This window comes from Scylla paramamosain, chromosome 28 (assembly GCF_035594125.1).
Source record: "Scylla paramamosain isolate STU-SP2022 chromosome 28, ASM3559412v1, whole genome shotgun sequence".
In the NCBI taxonomy this organism is placed as follows: Eukaryota; Metazoa; Arthropoda; class Malacostraca; order Decapoda; family Portunidae; genus Scylla; species Scylla paramamosain.
The window spans coordinates 1,590,001-1,612,500 of record NC_087178.1 but is presented as its reverse complement, the minus strand read 5'-3'; the positions used below and the strand labels follow the sequence as shown (position 1 = coordinate 1,612,500).

The following is a 22,500-nucleotide window of genomic DNA, read 5'->3' as shown; positions in this document are numbered from 1 at the left end:
GTTGCGTTGCGTTACGTTGCGTTGTGTTGCGTTGCGTTGCGTTTCGGGAGCGTTTCCATTTTAACAGTGCTCTCTGATATTATTCTCATGGCCTTTGTTTCCTTACTCCATCTAAATCTTCACCTATTCCATTTTCATTCTTTTATCTCTCCTTTCTCTCTTGACTTTTGAACACAAGCGCCAAGGACAAACAGTAGCGTCTATATTTGTGTGAATCTTTGTGATAACTTACACCAAGAGACTCAGGATATTAGAGTCTCCCTATGGTTAAATATCAGGAACGTTTATCACCGCTGCATGCTATTCCCGCCCTTGTGGAAGCCTGGTATATGGACCATTCTTTGTGCTAGTCACGATAGGGTGATAGTAGTAAAATAGTATAATAGTAGTTGTAAATAGTACTTGTTTTATCTGTGAATATCAATGTTGTGGGTTGTTGTTATCGTTGCTACTACTACTACTACTACTACTACTACTACTACTACTACTACTACTACTACTACTTCTACTACTATTACTACTACTACCACCATTTTCATAAGCATCACCGCCAGTATATAGGAGTCGCGGTAAAGTAAGCACACACACACACACACACACACACACACACACACACACACACACACACACACACACACACACACGAGCACCAATGAAATATATATAACCGCCGCTTAACAACTCATTATAAATAACAATAGCCGTAACGAGAGAGCGCGGGTGCCAAATAAGCCGAGGTGAGACTGGGGATCACGGTAGGGGGAGGGGGAGCAGGTATGACCCCCCCACGCCCCAGTACCTCCAACATGTACCCCTTCCTCCGTGCATCTTCTTACTTCTCATTCGTGTCTCTCTCTCTCTCTCTCTCTCTCTCTCTCTCTCTCTCTCTCTCTCTCTCTCTCTCTCTCTCTCTCTCTCTCTCTCTCTCTCTCTCTCTCTCTCTCTCTCTCTCTCTCTCTCTCTCTCTCTCTCTCTCTCTCTCTCTCTCTCTCTCTCTCTCTCTCTCTCTCTCTCTCTCTCTCTCTCTCTCTCTCTCATACATATTCCCTCCTTTTCCTTTCGTCTTCACCTCTTCCCTTCCTCTTCCTTTCTCCTTCCCTCCATCTCTACATTCTCTTATTCCTCCTTCCTTGCCTTCTTCCCCCTTCAACTCCCCTCCCTCAACCTTCCCTTCCTCACCTACCCTCTCTTACCTCCCCTCCCCACTTACCCTCCCTTCCTTACCTTCCCTTCTAGCCTCACCTTCCCTCCCTTACCTACCCTTACCTCCGTCACCTACCCTCCCTCAACCTTCCTCACCCTTCCCTCCCTCACTCGTGTCCAAATTTGCAAGGATGAACCCAGCGCTGTGCGGGTCGCCTTCTCTCCCTCACATAAACGCTATTAAACCTTATCGTTGCGAGGGAGAATAAAGATGTCACTGAAGAGAGGAAGGGAGAGTAAGGTGTGTGTGTGTGTGTGTGTGTGTGTGTGTGTGTGTGTGTGTGTGTGTGTGTGTGTGTGTGTGTGTGTCATCTCCTTTACTTCCCTGTCTTTCTTCCATTCGTTTCTTAGTTCTTCCTCCCTTTGTTGTTTCTCCTTTGTCTTCTCTTGCTTTGTTTGTTTAGTGTGTCTTCATCTGCATTTTTCGGCGGAGAGAGAGAGAGAGAGAGAGAGAGAGAGAGAGAGAGAGAGAGAGAGAGAGAGAGAGAGAGAGAGAGTCACAATGGAATCTCTCTCTCTCTCTCTCTCTCTCTCTCTCTCTCTCTCTCTCTCTCTCTCTCTCTCTCTCTCTCTCTCTCTCTCTCTCTCTCTCTCTCTCTCTCTCTCTCTCTCTCTCATTATTTCTCCTTCTCCTTTTGATATATTCATAGATTTTTTATTTTCTCTTCTTATCATCCTTTCCACTTCTTTCCTCCTCCTCCTCCTCCTCCTCCTCCTCCTCCTCCTCCTCCTCCTCCTCCTCCTCCTCCTGTATCTGTGGGTTTTATCTCCGGAAATAGTCGGAAAATTTGGATGTTTTTGATAATTATTTGGTATTTAAGGAATTAATATCTGTCTGTATGTCTGTCTGTCTGTCTGTCTGTCTGGCTGTCTGTCTGTCTGTCCGTATGTCTGTCTGTTTGTCCAAATGATTTTCTCCTAATATATTTTTCGTTATTATGCTTATTAGGTCTTATCTGGGAGAGAGAGAGAGAGAGAGAGAGAGAGAGAGAGAGAGAGAGAGAGAGAGAGAGAGAGAGAGAGAGAGAGAGAGAGAGCAACAGGTGAGTGAGGCCGGGCTATTCACCTGGCAACTGTCGCTAATTAGTCAGGTATGCAGGTGTGGCGTGTTACTCTCCCTTACTTTATTACTAAATGACCCCTTCTCTCCTCCTCCTCCTCCTCCTCCTCCTCCTCCTCCTCCTCCTCCTCTTCCACTTACTTCATATCTCCTCCTTGTTTTCTCTTCCATTATTCAATTTATTCTGATTAATGTGCTTTGTGAGACTTAATTGTGACCACCCTCCTCCTCCTTCTCCTCCTCCTCCTCCTCCTCCTCCTCCTCTTCCTCCTCCTCCTCCTCCTCCTCCTCCTCCTCCTCCTCCTCCTCCTCCTCCTCCTTTATTTTCCAGTTGTGTTTTCCTCTTGTAAGTGTTCCATCACCCCGCCTTAAGACGCCAGTTCACTCATTTCTCATTAGTCCTTTACTCATTGCTCGTTGTGGGCATGTGTTCCCCTAGCTGGCTACATGAGGGGGCCGAGTGGGGGTTTGAAGTTGGGGGTGGGGTTGCGTAGGGGGAATAGGGTGATGGGGAGATGAGATGGTTGAAGGAGGGATGAGAAAAGATGCTGGGTTAGAATTTAGGAGGAGGAGGAGGAGGAAGAAGAAGAAGAAGAAGAAGAAGAAGAAGAAGAAGAAGAAGAAGAAGAAGAGGAGGAGGAGGATATAGTTATAGGTTGGTTATTCATTGTTTAGTTCAGCCCTTATTGTTTTTCTACATAGTGTTTATTCATTTATTCACACTATTTTATTATTCTTTTCATTACTATTTCTATCATTAATTTCCTATGTGTACTTTTAATCTTTATGTATTATTGTTTTAAATATCTTACTCCTTTGATCTTCTCCGTCGTTACTCTCCTCCTCCTCCTCCTCCTCCTCCTCCTCCTCCTCCATGTCACCTGTCCCAGCCCTCCCACGTGGCCTCCCCCCGTCAGTAGAGTGATGCCCCCTCCCCCTTTAAGGTGACGCTGTAGATACCAAGTGTGTTGGGGAGATAGAGAACAAATTGTTGTGTGTGTGTGTGTGTGTGTGTGTGTGTGTGTGTGTGTGTGTGTGTGTGTGTGTGTGTGTGTGTGTGGTCTGAGGATTGTTTTTATTGATTATATCGTTTTTCTTTTGGACTTGTTTATTTGTTTGTTTGTTTGTTTGTTTATTCTCTTGTTTTTTTCCTTTGTTTTGTCTGTTTTTGTTTGTTTATTTTATTTTCATTATTTTTTTGTTATTTTGTTGGTCTTATTTTTTTTCCTTTTCTTTTTTTCGCTTCCTTTTTTGTGTTGATTTTTTTTCTATTTTTTGCTTTTCTTCCTCTTTTTTTTACTTCTCTAACTACTACTACTACTACTACTACTACTACTACTACTACTACTACTACTACTACTACTCCTTCTTCTTCTTCTTCTTCTTCTTCTTCTTCTTCTTCTTCTTCTTCTTCTTCTTCTTCTTCTTCTTCTTCTTCTTCTTCTTCTTCTTCTTCTTCTTCTTCTTCTTCTTCTTCTTCTTCTTCTTCTTGTATTTGGACAGGCATCACTAACGAATCTTCTCAGGTGGGTTGACAGGTAAGAGGTCACACGTGGGGGGCAATGGAGGGGGCGTGGGGAGCATTAGGTGAGCGTGGGGGGATGGGGTGATGGATGGTGTCGTTGTGGGCGCCCTTCTACGACAGATGTTGGAGGAGGAGGAGGAGGAGGAGGAGGAGGAAGAAGAGGAGGAGAAGATGTTGAAAGCTGAATCTTCTTACGTGCAGAGAGAGAGAGAGAGAGAGAGAGAGAGAGAGAGAGAGAGAGAGAGAGAGAGAGAGAGAGAGAGAGAGAGAGCCTCCATCACACACACACACACACACACACACACACACACACACACCTCCCTGATAAACTTCTAAAGGACAACTCCCCCAAAATGTTTGTATAAGATAAACACATACATCTCTACATTCCTCTACCTCTACACGGGGGAGGGAGATGGGGGGTAGATAGGAATGGGAGCAAGGGAGGGAGGAAGAGAGAGAGAGGCAGAAGAGACATGGAAGGGGAGGGAATGGAAGGGATTAGAAGGAAGAAGGAATGGAGGGAAAGAAATAAGGAAAAGTAGGTAGGAGCGATTGGAGATGCGAGGAGGAAGAGAGGAGGAGAAGAGGAAGTAAGAGAAACAGGGAATGAAGAGGAATAAGAGACGGGGAGAAGAAAGGGAGAGGTGATAAGATGCGATGTAGAATGAGAGGAAGGGAAAATTATTAATGGAAGTAGAATGAATTGGGAAGAGACAAACTAGGAAGAGAAGGAAAGTGTGAGGAAGTCAGGGAAAGGTAAAAAAAAAAAAAATAAAATAAAATAAAACAAATCTCAAGGAAAGGAAAAGAACAAGAAAGAAAGGAAGGAAAGGAAACACTCAATAATTTCACCATCTCGCTTTGTTCTTTTCTTTCATATTTTCACCAACTCAATACCACCACCACCACCACCACCACCACCACCACCCATTATCACTACTATTATCACCACGACCACCACCATCATTACCTCAGTGTGACGATGCGGCAGAAACAGCAGGTGGCCCCATACACACACACACACACACACACACACACACACACACACACACACACACACACACACGGGCCAGCAGACACACAGACGCACAGAGGGTGACACCGGGACTTGCTTGAGATAGATAGGATCAAAGGGGAGGGCTGGGGGTGGGGAGGCAGTTGGGGGTGGGTGATGGGGGGAAGGTTGACCCTAAATTCTTACGTAGGTTGAGTTAGAGGAAGTGGATGCGAGTGGGCTGTGGGTGGGTGGGCTGTGGAGGGCTTGTAAGTGGATTGGAGTGTCATTAGATTGCATAGGCTGTTGATAGGCTGTGTGTGGATTGTATATGGTTTTGAGGCTCTTATTTTTTGTATAGGCTGTGTGTAGACCGTGGCGAAGCTTTGAAAAGGCTGTGGTAGGCTGTGGTAGGCTGTGGTGAGGCTTTCAGAAGGCTGTGGTAGGCTGTGATGAGGCTTTCAGTAGGCTGTATAGGCGTGGTGAGGCTCTCAGAAGGGTGTGGTAGGCTGTGTAGGCTGTGGTGAGGTATTCAGAAGGCTATGTAAGCGTGGTGAGGCTTTCAGAAGGCTGTGGTAGGCTGGTTAGGCGTGGTGAGGCTTTCAGAAGGCTGTGGTAGGCTGTGTAGGCGTGGTGAGGCTTTCAGAAGGCCGTAGCAGGCTGAAGGTGGGATTCCTTTTCACTGTTCTAGTCAAGGAATGTTGAGACAGGAAGTTGAGAGAGAGTTGGATCACAGATGGTATTTCTCTCTCTCTCTCTCTCTCTCTCTCTCTCTCTCTCTCTCTCTCTCTCTCTCTCTCTCTCTCTCTCTCTCTCTCTCTCTCTCTCTCTCTCTCTCTCTCAGTACTGATACGAGAGGAAAAAGACCTAAGAATTGAATTTGAACAACCTGAGACATCTTTACACATGACAATCAATTCCCTCTGACATTTTTACTCGCCTTTGAAAAATAATGATAAAAATAAAGACTACCACAAATTTTCTATCTTAGGGTATCGTAAAATTTAACAGTCTCTTAAAAAAAAAATGTTACGTATTTCAGGTGTAAATTCCTCTGTTTGTAAGTTGATTAAACACGAATACATTTAGTCGGAGAGAGGGAAGGAGAGAGAGAGAGGGGCAGGGAGGGAGAGGTAGCGGGAGGGACAGTTAGCACGGCAGTAAGGAGGTAGATAAGGGAGGGAAGGAAGAGAAGGAGAGAGAGAGCATCGAGAGAGGGAGGGAGACAAAAGAGGAGGAATGGAGGAACAGCTTGGAGGAAAGTATGATGGAAGGAGAAAAGAGCATTCTAAGGAAGGTCCAGAGAGAGAGAGAGAGAGAGAGAGAGAGAGAGAGAGAGAGAGAAAGAGAGAGATCGAACAAGCGTAAAGGAAGGTCAGCAATAGAGAAAAAGTAATAATAAAGGAAAAATAGAAGATGAATAAGAAGCGCCATTAAGGAAGAGAAAAGAAAAAGAATAAGAGAATTTCAGGAAAGTAAAAAAAAAGAAGGAAATAAAAGCGAAGGGAAAGAGGAAATAAAGAAATGTGTGATGATCAAAGGAAGAGGAAGAATAGAAGAATGTATGCCTCTATGAAAGACAGAGAGGAAGAACTAGAAAGATGTAAAAAAAGGGAAGAAAAAAGGAGAGATGAAAAAAATGAAAGTAGAAAGGGAGGAAACAACGTGGAGAAAAAAAGAAGAGGAGAAGAAGGAAGAACTGGAGGAAAAATAAGGGAGAGCCATCTTAGGAAAAGGAGAAGGTGAATAAAGAAGAAAATAAAGGCTGTAACATGATGAAGAAAAAAGAGGTGGAGGAAAAGGAGAAGAAAACATGGAGGAGGAGGAGGAGGAGAAGAAGGAGAAAAAGAATAAAGGGGGAAAAGAAGGGAAGAAACATATGATGGGAAAAGGAGGACGAAAAGGAGAACATAAGAATGAGGAGAAGAAGAAAGAGAATAAAGAGAATGAAAAAAGAGGAAAAGAAAATGTCATGAAAAAGAAAAAGAATGAGGAATGTAAGAAAGAAAGAAGATAGAGGAAATGGAGAAATGTTTAGGAAGAGAGAGGAATAGGAAGAGGAGTAGGGGGAATGGGGGGAGGTGTGAGGAGCTATCAGAAGTCCCATCAGAGCAGTGTGTTAGTGCGGTGGGGATAACCTGATTAGCGCCAGACAGGTAAGGGTTCTGGCGGCCCTCACCTGGCCTTACGGGGCGCCAAGAGAGAGAGAGAGAGAGAGAGAGAGAGAGAGAGAGAGAGAGATGAAGGATGGTGTTTGTAATGCGAATAGTCATACTGTATTTAATTTCTTATTAATTCGTTCATATGAGGCAGTGTTACTTTTTGTTTTGAATGGAAAAAAAAATCATAACTTTTCAACTGAATTAGAGGGAATTTATTGAGGATTTACTACTACTACTTCTACTACTACTACTACTACTACTACTACTACTACTACTACTACTGCTAACCTAATCCACGTCTCCTTGAAGCTTTTAATCCCACAGTTACCCACGCCTTCTTCCATGTTCACTCCCTCTCTCTCCCTCCTTGACCTCCCTCCTGCAGCAAGTACGGTAATAGTGCATTAGTGTGTCGAGGGCCACACCGCAACTCTGGGTGGCATCGTGCATTGCCTGGGGGGAAGAGAGAATAAGAAAGAATAAAGAGATAAGAGAGGGAGGAGGAGAGAGAGAGAGGGAGAGGGAGAGCCGCCATTTCAAAGGCCTGACTGTAATAACAAGAGCGAGGGAGAGTGGGAGAGAGGGAGAGGGAGCAAGAAGCGTCTCCCAAACTCCCTTCTGCCACCACTTTAACAGCGCCGCGGCAAGACAGTGCCAACCCTCACCGGCAGTCACGGATGGCACTCCCTTGCATCTGGGCACCATATGGACCTTGGTGCGACGCAGGAGGAGGCGGCGGCGGCTGGGGAGGAGGGAGCGGAAGGGGAGGAGTGGCACGGGGAAATTGGCTCCGCGTTGAAGCCTGAAAACATCATCAGCGGCGGCGAAAGGCGAGGCTCTGTTTGTGCCGCGCCGTTTGATCTCTCGTAATGGAAGGCTGATGGGCCGCCCAGCACCCCGCGCCGCGCCCCCAAGCCTTCCATCGCTCCCTCGCCGCCCCTCACAACGCATCGCCTTTCCCTTCGGTAACTCAATGAAAAATCACCTTTCTGTATATTGTAAAAGGTAGATTTGAATATGCTAAAGGGAAATCAATGTTTTTTTTTGTGCTTTCATTATATTTTAGTGTGATTTAAAGTTTTTTTTATTATTTTTTTTGAAGGTGAGTGGTGAGCGTTGCTTTGTGGCGCGTGAGTGAAGGTCTGAGGGGAGGACAACAGGGCACAGACGGAAGGTTAAGGGGAAACTGTTGGGGAGAGGGGAAGCAAGATCCTGCCCCAGGCGTCAGGAGCGGACGACCAACTCTCTCTCTCTCTCTCTCTCTCTCTCTCTCTCTCTCTCTCTCTCTCTCTCTCTCTCTCTCTCTCTCTCTCTCTCTCTTTCAACAATTGAGATTTTAAGGTTGATCTGATAACTCTTCCCTCTCTTTCCTTTACTCCCCTTCCCCCCTCGTCCTCTCCCCTTCCCCCTCCCCTCTCCTTCCCCTCTTTCTTCCCTTCCCCTCCCCTCCTCTTCCATCAGCTTCTGGCTTGTGAGAGGAGAATACATATGATTGATTAATTATTTTCAATGCCATCTAAGACTTGCCTTATATGGTGGACAGAGAGAGAGAGAGAGAGAGAGAGAGAGAGAGAGAGAGAGAGAGAGAGAGAGAGAGAGAGAGAGAGAGAGAGAGAGAGAGTAGGTAGGAGAGGAAGCTGAATAATCCGTCTTATTTGTGACATTAACACATGCCCATCTCTCTCTCTCTCTCTCTCTCTCTCTCTCTCTCTCTCTCTCTCTCTCTCTCTCTCTCTCTCTCTCTCTCTCTCTCTCTCTCTCTCTCTCTCTAACAAAATTTAAAGGGAACAAAAAGCCTTTGCTCATTTATGACTCAGAAATTGACGTTTTATATCTGTTACGCAAGAGAGAGAGAGAGAGAGAGAGAGAGAGAGAGAGAGAGAGAGAGAGAGAGAGAGAGAGAGAGAGAGAGAGGAAGGGGGAAACAAGGCCTCTAGGTATTTGAAGGACGTGGCTTGATGAGGGTCTGGTTATTAACACACCTTGTTTGTTTTTTGTTGTAATTAACTGTTATGAGAAATTAATGAGGTTACTTTGCTCTTATCTGCCTGACTTTTAATGACAGTACCAGCCTTGTTATTTTGCTTCACTAACGAACTGCAGGACGCTGAGGATGCAATACTGCCACAAGTAAAAGGTCTCACTTTGATCCTTTTTGTCACTAGTACTATTTAAACTCGTATCATAAACTTCGTAACCTAACCTAGCCGCAGAAGAAGGCTGTGGCGACACCTTAAGGGAGCAGCCGAAAGAAGATTTGGGTTTTGATTACATGTTATAAAAATTTTCCAACCGCTCCCTTGAAATCAGTGGGTTAATTGTACGATCTGCTGAAATCCTGGGTTGGAGAAGTCTATTTTCACACAAATTTGAGTTATAACAAGGTATTCTAGATCCAAGAGGGTTAAACAGTCGATGGGCTGATGTTGGTGTGCGGATTACTAGTGTTATGTTGCCCCAGTTTCAGGCTATATTGTAATTATTAGTGTTAGTTCTTGTGTATCAGTCTTTTGTTTACTGTCCTGTGTTGTCCTTGTCTTCTTTATATAAGTTTCCTTCTTTCATTTTAAAGTTGTAGTTTTGTTATCCATCTATTCCTCCCTTGTGTGTGTGTGTCTAAGTGCCATCTCTGTCTCTCGCCTCTTTTAATCATATTTCTCCCTTTTTTTTTTTTTTATTCATGAACGATTTACGAGTATTTCTTTATTATTACTTTCTTATTCTTTTATATTTAGAATCGATATTAGCTGTGTTGTAATTGTGCATATTGCTCTTCTCTCGCACTCCAGGTCTTGTTGTTGTTGTTGTTGTTGTTGTTGTTGTTGTTGTTGTTGTTGTTGTTGTTGTTGTTGTTGTTGTTGTTGTCTGTTCTTATCTATCCATCCATCTCTCTCTTATTCAACTCAAATTATCCTTACTTTTTTATACCTCCCCTTTCCTTTCCCCCTTCCCTCCCTCCCTCCCTCTCTCCGCCCCTCCCTCACACGCCCACCCATTAGGATGAAGGCAGGGGACACGTGGAGGGACGTGTTATCGGTTCGTTATCAAGTGTTATCGTGTGAAGGATCGGGGACCCCTTTAGTGTTATATGTGTGGTCCATCTGTGCCTCTCTCTCTCTCTCTCTCTCTCTCTCTCTCTCTCTCTCTCTCTCTCTCTCTCTCTCTCTCTCTCTCTCTCTCTCTCTCTCTCTCTCTCTCTCTCTCTCTCTCTCTCTCTCTCTGGAACGAATACCGTGAATGGAATAAAATATTGCATGCGTGAGAAAGAGAGAGAGAGAGAGAGAGAGAGAGAGAGAGAGAGAGAGAGAGAGAGAGAGAGAGAGAGAGAGAGAGAGGGGATATTAAGTAGAAAAAAAAAGAAACACTGTATTCCACATTTATTCGTTACCGACGCAAATAGTAATAAAAATAAATAAATAAATAAATAAATAAATAAAAATAAACAAATAAATAATAAATAAACAAATAACCCAACCCTTTCATTATATTTATTTCAGGAGTTTTGTTTCAGTCCACTTATTCATTCCCTCAAGGGCGCTTCTACCCCCCCCCACCCACAACCTCCCCCTCCCCCCACCCTTGTTTGGCAAATTGTTAAACGGGTTATCAATCTCGTTTATTTTATCAGCGGGGTGACAGGTGTGCGCTGGGGGAAGGGGTGGGGAAGGAGGGTCATGGTGTAGGGAGGGGGGAATGGGGGGGCGTGGGCCGTAGTTCAGAGGGGCAACCTTGTCCCTGCCCGCTCCCCTGCCGCGCCTGGGAGACAGATGCCACATACATCTCTGGACCCCCTCCCGCCTGCTCCTCCTCCTCCTCCTCCTCCTCCTCCTCCTCCTCCTCCTCCTCCTCCTCCTCCTCCTCCTCCCTTTGCGTTCCCGTCCCTGCATCTCCTCGACCTCCTTTTCTCCTTTTCCGTAATTCACCTCCACTCTCTTCGTTTTTCATCTTTTCCTGCAATACTGTTCCTCCTCCTTCTCCTCCTCCTCCTCCTCCTCCTCCTCCTCCTCCTCCTCCTCCTCCTCCTCCTCCTCCTCCTCCTCCTCCTCCTCCTTCTCCTCCTCCTCCTCCTCCTCCTCCTCCTCCTCCTCCTCCTCCTCCTTCTCCTCCTCCTCCTCCTCCTCCTCCTCCTCCTCCTCCTCCAGCATCACCATCCTGCCAGTCTTTCGTCTGCCACTCTCTCTTCCCTCTGCCCTCTGTCCCCCCCGTGGTGGGAGGAGGGCCCCCCGGCGAGGTGGTCTTGTTGACAGGAGGCATCAGCAGGGAAGGGGGTGCAGGGGCCGTGGGGGGCGCACGACCTGGCCACGGGGGACGTTTTTCCTTCTCCACAATCCCCCACACTCGTTTCAACACCCTTGGTCCTCGCCTCCACACCACATTTGCACCCCTATTTCCTCCTCCTCCTCCTCCTCCTCCTCCTCCTCCTCCTCCTCCTCCTCCTCCTCCTCCTCCTCCTCCTCCTCCTCCTCTCCTCCTCCTCCTCCTCCTCCTGCTCCTCCTTCAGATAGTTTCAACATTTTCATATCACAAAACTCAGGTATTATCACCACCACCACCACCACCACCACCACTACTACTACTACTACTACTACTACTACTACTACTACTACTACTACTACTACTACTACTACTACTACTGCTGCTGCTACTTAATATACTCTTGTGGTGTGACATGAAAAGCACCTTAAATATGAAAATAATGGGACAGACCTCTCTTAAAACTAGTTCTCCTTGCATTACTGACATCAACACACAGATTAACAGCCGCTCGCTCCAGTAAATGTTTTCCTCTCATCCAGCACTACCTCTCCTCTTCATCCCCCCTCCTGTCCGCCATTTTCCATTGTTTTTCCCTCTTCTTCCCTCTCGTCCGCCACTTCAGTCTCGTCCTTCCTTCATTTCCCATTATCTTCCCATCTTCTCTTTCCTCTATCACTTTCATATCTTTCTTTTCCTCTCCCTCATCCTCCATTCTCCATGATATCTCTCTCTTCTTTCCTCTCCTCTGCCACTTCCATCTCCTCCCTTATCTTCCTTCTATCCTTCATTCCCCATTATCTTCCCCTCTTCTTCACTTTCTTCTGCCTTTTCCTTCTTCTCTATTCTCTCTATTCCCTTCGATTCTGTTCCGCATAATCTCTCCCTCTTCTTCCCTCTTTTCTATCACTTCTCTATTCTTTTCCCTTCCTTTGATCCTCTATTTCCCTCCTTTTCTACTTCTTTTCTCTTCTTTTCTACCATTTCCCTTCCTCCATTTCTCTTGTCTCTCCTCATTTCTTCACTTCTTCACCATCCCCTCTTCCCTACTTTTCCTCTTCTCCTTCACCCTCTCCCCTCATTCACCCTCTCCCCTCCTTCACCCCTCTCCCCTCATCCTTGCCTTTCTTTCTCTCCTCGTCTTTATTTCCTTAAAACCTGAAGGTGGGGTACCAACATTACTGGGTGTGAAAGGGTAAGCAGGGACCACAGCCTTCCCCTGCCCCTCCCTGCCCCCCTTCCAGCACCCCTCAGCTCCACCATGCCATTACTCCAGTAAGTGACAATAAAGCGGAGGGAGCGAGGCATGGGGGCGCGTCACCCCAGGCAACCCCCGCCATTGATAAAGGAATATGGCGGGGTGGAGACAAGTGATAGGAAAGGTGCGCACGACTCTGATCCTTGGGTCATCTCCTCTTCCTCCTCCTCCTCCTCCTCCTCCTCCTCCTCCTCCTCCTTGTCGTCGTCCTTATTCCTTCTTTTGTTATGTCATTCTTTTCGCTCCATTTTTCATGTTTCTCTTTCCTTTTCCTTTTTTTTTTTTTTTCGTTCTGCCTGATTTTGGATTTCCATTGTTATTGTATTTTTCATTTTTTTTTTTTTTTTTTGATGTGTAAGTTGTTGGTGTGCCTTATAATGTCACTTGTTATTGTGAGCTGTTACTGTTCTCTCTCTCTCTCTCTCTCTCTCTCTCTCTCTCTCTCTCTCTCTCTCTCTCTCTCTCTCTCTCTCTCTCTCTCTCTCTCTCTCTCTCTCTCTCTCTCTCTCTCTCTCTCTCTCTCTCTCCGTTTATTATTTCCATTTATTCATCTTTGCTTGTCTGTTTTTCCTTCTTTCCCTTTCTTTCTTCCTTTATAGTCTTCCGTTCTTTCCTGTATCACATTTAGATCTAACTTCCAGTCTGTGGAACATCAGCTCTCTTCTACTAAACCTCATCGTCTTGTCCTCAGGTGTCCAAGGCAGCTGCCCCTTCTCTGTTCCCTCCCTCCTATTTTCTTTATTCTCATTTTCACTCCAAAGTTGGCTCTCTTCCCTTTCGCAGAAATCTCCATTCTTGAAGACTTCACTGTTCACCACCAGCTTTGGCTTTCCTCTCCCTTCACTGACCATCCTGGTGAACTAGCCTTTAACTTTGCTATCCTCCACGACCTGGAGCAATTAGTGCAGCACACTACTCGTATTCCTGACCGTCTTAGAGATACGCCCAACATTCTTGACCTTTTCCTAACCTGTAATCTTTCTGTTTATGCTGTCACCCTCTCTTCTCCGTTGGCCTCCTCCGATCACAATCTCATGTCTGTATCTTGTCCTATCGCTCCAATCCCTCCTCAGGATCCCCCTAAGCGGAGGTGCCTCTGGCGTTTTGCCTCTGCTAATTGGAGGGACCTGAGGAAATATTATGCTGGTTTTCCTTGGAATGACTACTGCTTCCATGTCAGAGACCCGTCTCGGTGTGCCGAGCGCATAACAGAGGTGATAGTGTCTGGCATGGAGGCGTACATTCCTCTTTTTTTTACCTTAAACCTTCCAAACCTTGGTTTAACACAGCCTGTTGTCGTGGTATACATGATAGAGAGGTGGCCCACAAAAGGTACTTGAGCCTTCCATCAACTGAATCTTATGTACTTCATATTTCTCCCCGGAAGTATGCCAAGTTTTTCTCCAACTAACTAAAAACTCCTTCACCAATAGAAAGTGTAAAAATCTTTTTAGATCTAGCTACCGCCATGACTTCTGGCACCCAGCCAAAAATATCTATAATAACTTTGCTTTTAACTTTTACCTCCTTTATTTCAACCTGATGGCACCATTGCCATCTTTTTCTATCTCTAAAGCTGAACTCTTCGCTCACTCCTTTTTTAAAAACTCTACCTTGGATGATTCAGGATTTTTTCCTCCATCTCCTCCACACTCTGACTACTTCATGCTACAGCATGTTTTCCATGTCCTCGCTGGCCCAAACCCTCCTAAGGCTTATGGACCTGATGAGGTCCCTCCTATTGTTCTCCGAAACTGTGCCTCCGTGCTTGCACCTTGCCTAGTCAAATTCTTCCAGTTCTGTCGGTCAACATCTATCTTTCTTTCTGTGCTGGAATTTCGCCTACATTCAGCCTGTTCCTAAAAAAGGGTGACCGTTCTAATCCTTCAAACTACCGTCATATTGCATTAATTTCCTGCCTATCTAATCCTCAACAGGAAGATTCTTAAACATCTATCACTTCACAACCTTCTATCTGATCGCCACTATGGGTTCCGTCAAGGCCGCTCTACTGGTGATCTGGCTTCCCTTACTGAGTCTTGGTCATCCTCTTGTAGTGATTTTGGTGAAACACGCTGCTACCTTGAACGTATCAAAAACATTTGATAGAGTCTGACACCAAGCTTTGATTTTCAATCTACCCTCCTACGGCTTCTATCCTTCTCTCTATATCTTCATCTCTGTCCACCTCTCTAATGGAGGAGTTAACCAGTATTCTTAATCATTCATCCCTTTCTCTGGTAAACTCTGGAACTCACTGCCTGCTTCTGTACTTCCTCCTTCCTATGAATTGAACTCTTTCAAGAGGGAAGTTTCAAGACACTTGGCCTCCGTTTTTCAAAGATTCTTTTGACTTCTCTTTGGTGACTGGCTCTCCAAGTAACCTTTTTTTTTTTTTTTTGGAACTTTTTTTTTTTTTTGGCCTTGGCCAGTGCCCCTCTTACATTAAAAAGAAAAATAGTTTCTTGCCTTCACATTGTCTCTTTTCCCCTTTCTCTCTTCTTTCCTTTCATTTATATTTTTACATATATTTACATATATTGCCATATTCATTCAATTCCAGTACATCACCTGTGCAATGTCTCTCCTCTCCCTCCCTCCTTTCTATTATTCCATCCTCTTCTATATTTCTTTAATTCCAGCATTTCACCCTGGCAATGTCTCTCCTCCCTCCTTCCCTCCCTCCCCCACTCCCTCCCTCCCTCCTCTTCCCTCCTGGTGGAGGAGTGACCTATGAAGATTTTATCAGGGCAGGAAACAGTGGCTCCACACAGTACACTCTGGGGGGCGTGGGGGGCGGCGGGCGGGGGTTGATGGATGGATGGGTGCAGGTGAAGGAACTGGGTGTGGGTGTGGGCGGGTGGGGGTGTGCATGGGCGTGACGAAGCTACAGCCCCACGTCGCCCCGCACATTAATCATCTGTCGAAGGGCGGCGAGGACACCTGTAGGGGGCCGTGTGTGTGTGTGTGTGTGTGTGTGTGTGTGTGTGTGTGTGTGTGTGTGTGTGTGTGTGTGTGTGTGTGTGTGTGTGTGTGTGTGTGTGTGTCGGGAAGGGACTATTAGGCTTGCTGCTCCGCCCTTGTGTACTACAGTGTGTATGTGTTTGTCTTCGTGTACGTTTTGTAGTGTGTGTGTGTGTGTGTGTATGTGTGTGTGTGTGTGTGTGTGTGTGTGTGTGTGTGTGTGTGTGTGTGTGTGTGTGTGTGTGTGTGTGTGTGTGTGTGTGTGTGTGTGTGTGTTGAGGGAAGACAGGATGGGGATGCTTTTAAGACCGCTTCTAGGGTTTCCATTTTTTATTTCTGTCTTGCATTCATTTGGTTAGTGGAGTATTGTCTTCGTCTCTGTCTGTCCGTCTGTCCGTCCGTCTGTCTGTCCGTCTCTGTTTACCTCGTGCGTCTTTTCGTCTGTGAATGATTCTGACTAGTATATTTCAAGCACCTGTGTCATTGTTTTGGTCTCGCGTCTGTTTTGCTGCATATTATGTGTCTGTGTATCTGTCCAGGTTTGGTCGTCTGTCTGCAAGCCTATGAACGAACCTGCTTCACATTTAACTCAACATAAGAAAGGATGAAATAATGAAAAAAAAAAGAAAAAAGAAAGAAATGCGGAATTGTAAGTTGATAGTTTGGGAGAGAAGGCAAGAGGAGAAAATAACAAAGAAAAGGAGAGAAGGGAGGCGGAGAGAAGGGAGGAGGAGAGAAGGGAGGAAGGGAGGGAGCACGTCCATCTGGTGGCCTCTGGTGAAATATTCCTTCCACAGCTCCAGCATCATTACCAGGAGGAGGAGAAGGAGGAGGAGGAGGAGGAGGGAAGACACAGTGACGCAGCACACCAAAATCAATGGCTTCATGAGCTCACCGGGGGCGGCGCTCCCTCCCCAGGGGGTGATAGAGGAGGACGAAGTAAGAGGAGAAGGAGAGGAAAGGCGGTCGGGGGCCAAGATGATTAAAAAAAAAAGACGCAGGTAAGAATTGAATAAAAGCAACAGGTGAAAAATATAAAATAAAAAAGGAAAACATAAAAGCAAAATAATGTTATGTTTTGGGTTCTTCGTTCTGTTCTGATTCTTCCTCGTCAGGTGGAGGAGGACAGGAGTGGAGGGAGTGGAGAGATAAGATAAAGTGGATAAGAAAGGGGAGAAAAAGTGCGGAGGAGGAGGTGGTGGTGGAGGAGGGAGAGTTCTCGCTGATGAGAGAAGAATGAATGGCATCGCGATAACCTTCAAGGGCCTCACTGCTGGGGACGAGGCGCGGGGCGGACGGCGACGAGGAGGAAGACGACGACGAGGAAGAAGACGACGAGGAAGAACACATCAACGAGAAAGAAGACGACGACAAGGAAGAAGGTGACGAGAAAGAAGAAGGCGAGAAAGAAGAAGACGACGAGAAAGAAAACGACGACAAGGAAGAAGACGACGAGGAAAAAAACGAGGAAAAAGAACACGACGACGAAGAAGGAGAAGAAAAAGAAGAAGAAGAAGAAGACGAAAAGGAAGACGACCGTGACAAGGAAAAGACGACAATGAACAAGAATAGAATTAACGAGAGGAAGAAGAAGAATAAGAAGGAAAAGAAGAAAAGACACGCACGCACACCAAAAAAAAAAAAGAAGTGAAAAGAAATTGAAGTAATGTACATTTGGAACTTACAATAATAACAGTAAGAAGATGAATAACAAGAACAAGAATAAAAGAAAATAAGATAGAGAACCATCCACAAATGAAATAGGAAAAAAACATTACATTGAAATACTGATATTGCATGAAAGAAGAAGAAAAAAAAGAAAAGGAGGAGGAGGAGGAGGAGAAGCAAAGTAAAAAGGGGAATAAGAATAATTTAATAAGCGCATCAATAAAATGCCAGTCAATCATTAAGTAAATGTGTGTGTGTGTGTGTGTGTGTGTGTGTGTGTGTGTGTGTGTGTGTGTGTGTGTGTGTGTGTGTGTGTGTGTGTGTGTGTGTGTGTGTGTGTGTGTGTGTGTGTGTGTCCTCCCTCACCGCTCCCTCACGCACGTACGAACACTCCCTGGCAGTGATGATTGCACCTGCCAGAAATGCTGTTTTTCCTCCCTCCCTCCCTCCTTCCTTCCTTCCTTCCTTCCTTCCTTCCTTCCTTCCTTCCTTCCTTCCTTCCTTCCTTCCTTCCTTCCTTCCTTCCTTCCTTCCTTCCTTCCTCCCATCTCTCTCTCTCTCTCTCTCTCTCTCTCTCTCTCTCTCTCTCTCTCTCTCTCTCTCTCTCTCTCTCTCTCTCTCTCTCTCTCTCTCTCTCTCTCTCTCTCTCTCTCTCTCTCACACATCTATTCATCCATCCATCCATCTTGTCTCTCCTACAATATTCCTGTCTCTTCCTTTTTCCTTCCTGTTCTTGGTTTTTCCTAATTCTCTTTCACTTTTCCTTCGTTTCTTTTCCAAATTTTTCCTTCATATCTAAGCCTCTGTGTTTTGTATCGCCTCTTGTCTGTATTTGCTTATCTGTTTATCTGTCAGTTTATCTTTATCATTCTATTTATTTATGCAAAGTTTTCCCAGCATGAGGCAACGCGTATGACTGAGTTGTGTGTGTGTGTGTGTGCGTGTATGTGTGTGTGTGTATGTTTATCATATTAATTTGTCGTTATTTTTAAGTTTCCTGTTATTTTGTTCTCTTGCTGTTATTTATTTATTTATTTTTTTGTCGTTTTTTTGTTTCATCCATTGGTGAGATCTCCGCTGGTACGGTCATGTCTGGTTGAATGAAATATCGCGCAGTTCAAAGTCGTGGGTGTAAAGTTCTATTTCCACTTGATATTGCAGCAAAATTGAATAGGTTTCGTCATAAGTATCCTCGTGCCTTCCATCACATCATCTCCACGTGGCCAGCTACTGCGTGTGGTGTCCTGTCAGATACTAGTGTCTTTGTGTGTCTCCGGGGAAGCAGGTTCATGACTCACCACACGTCCATCACCACCACCACCACCACCACCACCACCACCACCACCACCAGGACGCCCAGAGGTTAATGAAGAAACAGTCTGTTGTCACCGCACTCACCTGGGAAAGACGAGGGTGTGTTTGTAATTGTTCACGTTTACTCCTTTCCCTCCCTCAATATTTCCTTGTTTTACACTTATACTCTGATGTGGGCTTTGTTTCTCGTTACCTGTCAAGGACACCTGTCCACACCTTGTTTTCACCTGAGACATGATGTATGTGTCGCTTTTTTTATTGTTTTTCTTTTTCAATTAATGTCTACGAGAGAATCTTAACGTACTTTTTTTTACATTACAGTAAACTAGATTAAGTGATGAGTGTTTAGTATCAGTTATCGTTGATCATTAATCTCCTAATTATTGATGTTATTTTTGTAATCATCACCAGCCTCTGATTGCACCACAAAGAACTCCCACACCTTCATTCACTTCTCTGTCAACCGTGGCCAGTGTCAAGCTGTCCGTCAAAACTGACCTCCTTTCTGCACCACCAGTAGTATATCCGTCTCACACAAATCTCGTAGCCAATATTCATGTAAACGATAAAGGTTGACATTTATAAGTTACCTGCATGTAAATCACCTCCGCTTTATAGGTGTGTTCCCAGCGTGCGCACCTGTGTCTTCCTGAATCTTATTTTATTTTACTTAAGTTTAATTTTATGTAAGTGGCACTCTCAGCAAGGGCAACTAAACTGGAAAAACTGTAAAAAAGAAAAAAAGAAAAGAAAGAAAGGCTCTCTGAAGATGCCAGTCCCTCAAAAGAACAGTTCAAAAGCAGGGCCAGGGAGGAGAACAGTTCAAAAGCAGGGCCAGGGAGGAGAACAGTTCAAAATCACGGCCAGAGAGGAGGAGAACGGTTTAAAACTAGGACCAGGGAGAAGAACGGCTCAAAAGGGAGGCTCAAAAGGGAGGAGGAGAACAGTTGAAAATCAGGGCCAGGGAGGAGGAGAACAGTTGAAAATTAGGGCCAGGGAGGAGAACAGCTCAGAATCAGGGCCAGGAAGGAGGAGGACAGTTCAAAATAAGACCCAGAGGAACATGAAAGGAAATAACCAAGACCATACGAAGGAAGACCATAAAGAAGACAGCAGTGCCAAGATGAGACGATGAATGACAGTACAGCTCCCCCTACCCCCCTCCCCTCCTCCCCCTTCTTCCCTTTACCTGGCGTGCTGAAGGAGGTGCCGCCCGCCAGGTGTCCTAAGCCTGACCCGAGTCTAGTGTGATCACCTGAGCATGTGCCGCGGAATGTGCTGTCTCACCTGGGCCATCACCTTGTCACCCCCCTCCCACACCTCCCCCTCCACACCTCCACCGTCATCTAGAGTTTTACACCCCTTTACACTCACTCCTTCATCCCTCTCTTCACACCCCGCGTCTCTTCCCTTCCTGGTCGTAGAGGGATGGTGGTAGTTGTGGTTATAGTAGTAGTAGTAGTTGTAGTGGTGGTTGTGGTGGTAGTAGTAGTAGTAGTATTAGTAGTAGTAGTAGTAGTAGTAGTAGTAGTAGTAGTAGTAGTAGTAGTAGCAGCAGCAGTAATTCTCTCTCTCTCTCTCTCTCTCTCTCTCTCTCTCTCTCTCTCTCTCTCTCTCTCTCTCTCTCTCTCTCTCTCTCTCTCTCTCTCGTTCACTTCGCGCGTGTCTACTCTTTGTTCTCCCCTCCCCCCTTTCCATTTCCCTTCCCCTCCTCCCCTCCCCTTCTCCCTCATGTTGACACTTCACTCTTGACTCCAAATTAGTCATCGAGGCGCGAGAGGGAGATTACTTAGGAGAGTTTGGGAGATGACCTGGGTAGTGGAGGCCCGGCAAGGGAGGGAAGGAGATGAGACATGGCTGGGAGATGACTCAGGGGGTTGTAAGATGACTTGTGGAGTGGAGACGACACTGGGAGATGAATAGTAGGTAGGAGGATTACTTAAGGAGCTGGGAGATGACTAGAAAGGTGGAGATGATTTCTGTAGTGGGGAGATAGCCTTGTGGTTACTGGGAGATTAGCTGGTGTCTGAGGGAGGTAAGTTCGGCGCTTTGGGGAGATAGTTGCAGTGGGTGGAAGGGATTATAAGGAGTGAGGAGGTTCTTAAAAACTTGGCAAATTTCTCAGTGAGTGGAGATGAAGCCTGCACGGTGGGGGAGGTCATATTGTGGGTTGAACTTGAGGGTAAAACATGACAGGTATACAAAAGACGAACAGGTTAGAGATGCAAAGTTTGTGTCAAAAATAAATAAAGAAATGTAACATGAACCAAGGGCCAGCTGACATTACCTGAGCGATGACGTAGAGGGAAGGGAAAGGGGATAGAGGAAGGAGAAAAGAGAAGGAAGACGATTAACAGTAAGTAATGGTAGATAGAAAGAAGGGAGGAAGAGAAGGTAGATAGAGAGAGGCGTGGAAGAAAAGGATTGAATAGAAGAAGGAAGGGAATGGATAGTAAATGAAGATAGATGGAAGGAAGAGAGGAAAAGAAGATACAGAAAAAAGTAAGATGGAATAAAAGGAATGGAGAAGAGAAGGAAATAGACAATAAATATAGTTAGAAAGAAGGGAGGAAGAGAGAGAGAGAGAGAGAGAGAGAGAGAGAGAGAGAGAGAGAGAGAGAGAGAGAGAGAGAGAGAGGAATGGGATGGAAGAAAAGGACTGGATGGAAGAAAGAAGGGAATGGACAGGCCAACCCTTCCATCACCTCCACCTGTGCCTCCCCTTCACCTCCCTCCCTAGTGGACTCCCTGAATTTAAGAACCATCTACCCTCCCATCCTCCTGCCGGGGCCTGAGAGCCTCCCGCGGGGCGCTCCAGGGGCCTGCACGCTCCTCTGGGGGTGGGGCGCGGGAGACAGGGCATTGGTGGGTGGGTGGGGGGAGTGCTAGAGCGGTTGGCGGGTGGAGGAGGAGGGGGAGAGTGGAGTTGGCCACCTGGGGACTCTCACGGCAGGACTCTGGTGGTCCGGGAAGAGCCGCGCCTCAATCAGAGGTGGGGAAGGGCACACAATGGCCCGCCGAAGAGGTGGTCCTTTGTGGTCCTTCGAGTGGCTCTTTAAGGACCTGTTCTTGGGACCCTGACGGAGGAGACCTTGGCGCGGCTCCCTCACGTATCGAAGTACCTGTAATCCCTCAGTGGTCCCACGTGTTAGGTCTTGAGTAATGGTCCTTAGAGTGGTCTGCAGCGAGGGGTCACGTAGGGATCTTCAGGGTGGTAGTCCTTCAGGGAAACCAGTGTGGTCCCTTACATCAGGTCAGGTCTCGGAAATGGTCCTGGAGGTGGTCTGTAGCGGTGGTGACTCTCAGCAGTCCTTCGGGAAGTTAGAGCAAAGATGTTCCTTGATTCTTTGGTCTTGAAATGGTTCTTAAAGTGGTGGTCCTTCCTGGACAGAGAGAGAGAGAGAGAGAGAGAGAGAGAGAGAGAGAGAGAGAGAGAGAGAGAGAGAGAGAGAGAGAGAGAGAGAGATAACCACAGGCATCGAAATTTTATCCTTGATCACACTTTTATCAATCAGCAATGTCCTTTCACATTATACTTCTTCACACACCATGACACTGAGGTTGAGACGGCGGCAGCGAGTCAGGGGGTCAGGGAGCAGCATTTACCGAGTGGCCGGGGCCTGACACGCGGGGCTGTCCGTCATAAAGTTTAGGACTAACATAGTGTCATACAAACTTAGGCCTTTCGTGATAGTTGAAGCACTTACTGTTTTTATTTAGCAGTCTTTATAGTGGTGTGCATCTTGTATGTTTATTTATGCATTGGCTGGTGACGTGGCGTGGGTTTGGCGAGGCGTGAAGTGACGGGGACTTGTGTGGCCTCTCTCTTTCTTCCTCTTTCTCTTCCTCTTCCTTGAGTAATGGTCCAGTCCGCCGCCCTGCCTGCCCTTGCCTCTATAACCTCCATCTTCCCCTTTCCTCCACATTTTCTCTTTCTCTTCTCGTTCTCTTCTCGGGTCTCTTCTCTACTTCTTTTCAATACTTCCTCCTCTTCTTCCCGCCTCTGTGCCCTTTCCTTCACCTTTTCTTTCTTGTCTCCTTTTCCTCTCATTTCGCTGTTTCCTTCTTTTCTTTCCTCCCCTTTGCTCTTTTCTC

At 46.0% G+C, this 22,500-nt stretch overlaps 1 protein-coding gene across 7 annotated transcripts in view; it reads left to right on the top strand.

The window, feature by feature from the left end:
* LOC135114675 (uncharacterized) overlaps window positions 1-22,500 on the top strand; it is a 143,023-nt gene that overhangs the window by 61,133 nt on the left and 59,390 nt on the right. The window lies entirely within an intron of this gene.